Consider the following 5116-nt stretch of genomic DNA (forward strand, 5'->3'; position numbering starts at 1 on the left):
TACAAAATAATTCATATTGTAATTCCGCCACTACCGGTACTACTAGTTAGCTGGCACCGAAAGGAAGCACCGTTGTGAGTGTGCAGTGGTAATGTAAGTTGGATTCGTAAAACGTATTTTAGGAAATAAATGACATTGCTTGACCGTGTAGCTATTTGTGTCTGTTTTGTTACGGACTTTCAACTACGAGAAGTTAGTAATTAATCTCGTTGTTTCCACTGGCTGTAGTAGGTCAAAGGATGAAGGTGGTAACCTCTGAGATTGCCTGGCACAACAAGGAACCCGTCTACAGTTTAGACTTCCAGAATAACCCTGAGGCCAGGATTGACCGGCTGGCCACCGCTGGAGTGGACACAACAGTTAGGGTAAGCACACATGCATTAATGGGATTGGACGTGTCTGGGACTTCACATGCGTGGGACTTCAGATGCCTGGTTTGTGACTTCATTGAGGTTAATCTCAAGGGTATAAGTATCAATTGTTAAAGTGGCTGTACCTTTACAGAAATGCGTGCTGTACTATAATATTTTAGTACTTATTTCAGGTTGAGTTTGGTCATAACCCTGAAAACGAATAAGCCATGGCTATTTACAACGGACTAAAATGTTTTTCCTGACAACATTGTAACTGGACCTATGAATACGAGAAATATTCATGAAATTACAATACAAAATGGATAATCACACATTAGAAGACATTTTGTGAAAGTGCTGTTGGATCCACTTGTATTTGTGCTCGTAAGCACGTAAGTCCAGACTGCACATGTCCGAATAACCTTTGGCTACAACACCAAAAGTAAAGACCACTATGGTATCATGATGTACCACAAAAACCACCTGATCAAAGCATATGACCGTGTTGGCTGCCAGCTCAAGGTGGGTGAAGGCCACACTTTTAGTCCTGTTAGTTTCACCAGTCTTGTGTGCTGTGTCCCTACTCTGCCAAACCCTTAGATGTATTTTTGTCTTTTAGGCCAACATCAATGGGGTGGGTGTCATAGGCTTTATAGAGTGTAACATCCTCAAACCAACTCACAACAAACAGGATTTTGACTACACAGACGAATACAGGTCAGGATCATCACTGTGTATCACTTTGTGTGAGATAAAGAACCACTATTTTTGTAACGGCATGTGCATTCTGATATTTCTCTAATGTCTTGGTGTGTGAATCTTTTTGCAGGAAAACCATCAATAGTGCTGCGCTGAAACTTGCGGAGTGCTGGAAAGAAATTAGCTATAAGAGGGAAAAAGAAGATCCTACCAGCTCATTTCCTTTGGAGAACAACTTGTAAGTGACTTTGAATCATGAAATAAGAACAGGAGAATGAAGACAGTGATGGCATTCTTTTCTCGCAACACTCTCAGCAAGCGTCCGAATAAGAACTGGGTCCAGTGTGTCAAGTGCCTGAAGCGGAGAAAGCTCCCCGATGACATCGACCCAGAAAAACTTCCTACCCAATGGGCCTGCAACATTAATCCATTGCCTAACTTCAGGTGACTCTTCTCTCCCCACTATTCTGACAGTTTGCAAAGTGTTTCTCTTTAGTTGTATGGAGGATTCTAGTTTCTATTTTGTGAAACCCTATACTTCATACAGTAAACAAGTCCATACTGTCTGTTGTACTTCCCTTAATTCTGTCAGTTAAGTGATTGATATTTTTTCAATGAGTATATCTCACACTTAAGCAGGCATGTATTTTTTCAATAATAATAATACTTTTTTAACCTAATTAACAAACCTTAGGCCTAATGGTGTTTATTTAACCACACATTTTGGTATAGTATATGTCTTACTGCCAATGGGGTTTGGGACAAGCCTAATATAGCTTGCACCATTAGTAGTGAAGTAGGAAGTATAGCAATAGTGATCAATAGCTGATTGGTTAAAGGCTGGTTGAACAGTTTCAAAATTAACCCTGAAGTCTACACCCATTAGGATGCAACTGGAAACAATCTCCTAAGGAGTGAGGCCAGAGATGGCAAAAGATTGTTGATATTTCAGCTTGAGGCCTCTGGCTTATGGCTTTACCAACCCCACTCTCACTCACGTCAAATTTCTTAAATATTGAGTGCTTTCAGCTTTGTGTATTGTCAATAACTTACCTTTGTTTATTTGTCTTCTCAGGAGTTGCCACATCCCACAAGAAATAGAGGATTCAGACGATGACCTCTCCTACCAAAAAACCTACAAACAACAGTAAGTTACCCTCTGCTTAAATATAAATAGGTCCTCCCAGGGAGTGTCCATGGAATCTGTGCTCTATGTCTTCGTGTGATGATAATGGCCCTAGAAATGCAAATTGTGACCTGACCACACATTTGTTTCACACAGTGAACGCCTCAGCAAGATCCATCAGGAGAGGCATCTGGTACTGCACACATGCTTGCATCATGAGTTTAAACATGGCCGTGCAACCCTAATGCTTGTGTGTGTTGAGATCATCTGTTAAAATCTGTATTTCCTCCACCTTAAGGAGGCGGAAGAGAAGAAGAAAGAGGAGATGCAGAGGCTGGTCAAGCTGGCGCAGCAGAATGAGGAACTTCGACAGAGGTAAGGATAAGGGCACTTAACTTGTAATGAATATTAAAATTAAATGTTATTTGTTAATGAGACACAGGGTCATAAATTAATGAACACACTCACTTCTAGAATGAAGAGGATGCAAACCTCGGTGCCTGACAGTGTAGAGGCAAAGAAAGCTCGAAGCAATCATCCTGGTAAAGCATCAGAGGGCGCTTCCACATCCTCGTCAGCTGCCCTAGAGGTGCCCGAGCCTGCTGTGGCATCTCCTGCAGCGTCTGCTGCAACCCCAACCCGCTCACCCTCAAGCCCAGAGCAGGGACAGGTCAGCGCCACCACCCAAACGGAAGCCATTGTCGATATTAAAGAGGAAAAGGAGGAAGTTAAAAGTACAAAAGATACCAGAGAGGAAAACAGGCCAAACGGTGAGGAGGAGGAGAGAACAGATTTGGGTGTGTCATCTTTCGCTGAAGAAGAGGCAACAACGAAAGTGGGTGAGGCAGCAGCATCGGCGATTGACGTCGCACAAGATAAGGAGGGGTGTTCAGAGAGCCCACCGGGAGGTGAGGAAAATGCTGGAGAAGGCATGGATGATGAAGGACACTGTGAAACAAATGCAATATTAGCGAGAGAGACAGAGCCACAGACTGATGGAGTGGGGGGATTGATGGCAATGTCACGTCCAACAGATCCAAGCTCCAGTAAGACTCCCTACCTCGCACAGGCTCAACTGCAGCAAGACCAGCTGATGGAGCTCCTGGAGAAAACGGCCAAGGAGAGGGACACGTACCAGGGTGAGGTGCACCAGCTCATCGTCAAGGTGGAGGACCTGGAGCAGACCGTTCGCTTGCTCACCATGGACTCTGTGAACAAAGAACCAAACCATCAGGCTTGCCAAACGGACAAACGAGACTATGAGAAGGATTACACGAGTCTCCAACAACAAATAGAGAGAATCCAGAAAGAGAGGGATGCTCTGGCAGAAGAAAAGAGACAGTGGGAGAAGAACGGTGGGGAAGGGAGCAGCAGCTCGACACAGAAAGACCAAAAAGAGAACGAGGGAACCTGCACCTCGCAGGTTGAGGTGGATGATGAAATGACCCTGCAGGTGGATTCCTTGCTCAGGGAGCTGGACCAGCGGAACGCTGAACAGGATGAACTGAAAAGCAAGGTGATGGGTTACTATGGAGGGAGCTTTTTTTTTTTGGAGAGCTGAATGTGGGCTTTTGTGTCAGTTCTCTTGCTTAACTACTAAGTGTGTTGAAAAAGGCCTTGTGGGGCATCTGACGTAACTACAAGATGGTTGCTGTTTGATTTAACCACTGACCATGCTCCTCTCACACGCTTTAGATCTAATGCACAGTTTCACATTTTTCCTGTAGTATTTAATTTGCCCGTGCCCAACAAAGTCTTTCTTTTTCTCCCACAGCTGGGCAGTCTGGAGGTGGAAAAGGCAGCTTTGGCGTCCCGGATGGAGCAGCTGCAGAAAGAACTGGAGGACGTGAGAAAAGATGGGTACAGAGGTCCAGCTGGAGTAACAAATGGCCAGAGTTCAGCCGTCCACTCCAGCCAACAGGAGGACAGAGTGGACACAGCCGGTGGGTCTTCCCCAAGTCGTCAGGGAGAGGGAGAGCTGCGCCAGAATGAGAATGCAGATGTGACGGAGGTGGAGAGCCAGGGAGAGGACGAGGCTCAGATGAGCAGTCAGACGCACAGCAGCCCCAACCGACCTGGCAGAGAGTTTAAGCACAGGTAGGTTTGAATTATCATATTTTAATGCATATATTGACTGTTAGAAAGCCAGATGGTGAGAACTGGGGAAAATTAGTAAAGTTGGTATTTCTGTAGGAAAATTCCTTGATAAAATATCTGAGGAAAGAACAGAAAATTGGTGATGAATGCTATTCAAGTTCAAGACAAGTTTAAAGGAACAATAACTTTTAGCTTGCTTACGAATAAAACGATATATTTTGCCACGAATATAAAACCACATCAAATGTGTGATGTGGATTAGTGCAGCATCAGGAACCGGATAGCATGCACACTGCTATGCATGGATTAGTAGTGGGTTTTGTTTCCTCCCTAGATATGAAATATGGGTAGCAACCATCAGTAGCAATCACAGTTTATGTACTATAATGCCTCTGGTTTACACTTGACACCAACCAAGATTCAAAGTTTTTTATTATTTTATTTTTATCTGACTAAAACTAAAAATGGAAGAAAAAATCCCACATTTTAATTTGTCAGTGCTGGAAAATAGAATTTATGTTAAAACTCCATTTTTCTGTTATTCCTATTTATTTGTGATTAGAAAGTTAAACTGATAAGCGTTGCATGAACTGGGGTCATCACCATGTTAAGAGAAAACGGGCTCAAAACAAGTCTCCGTCACTGACAAACCATTTATCCATGTCTCTCTTCTCTCCTCAGGCTGAGTGAACTTCGGCGCAGTGTGGGCCGTCTCCTGGTCACATTTGTACCTGCTCTTGACCTGAACCAAGTGGACTACAACTGCTCAGTCATTGACGAAATTCTAGACCAAGTTCTTCAAGAGATCTCGCAGAGTGAGAATGGGATTGATGCCACATAG

The 5116-nt window shown here is 43.8% G+C and overlaps 1 pseudogene across 1 annotated transcript; it reads left to right on the plus strand.

Annotated features, from left to right (window-relative positions):
• Positions 1 to 239: 239 nt before the first annotated feature.
• Positions 240 to 5116, plus strand: LOC308366091 (annotated as a pseudogene). Its single transcript has 10 exons — positions 240 to 365; positions 756 to 875; positions 973 to 1070; positions 1183 to 1290; positions 1368 to 1496; positions 2128 to 2199; positions 2335 to 2371; positions 2477 to 3694; positions 3953 to 4275; positions 4957 to 5116. The product of its transcript is annotated as an uncharacterized misc_RNA (transcript).

Source organism: Sprattus sprattus (assembly GCF_963457725.1).
Source record: "Sprattus sprattus genome assembly, chromosome: 5".
Classification (NCBI taxonomy): Eukaryota; Metazoa; Chordata; class Actinopteri; order Clupeiformes; family Clupeidae; genus Sprattus; species Sprattus sprattus.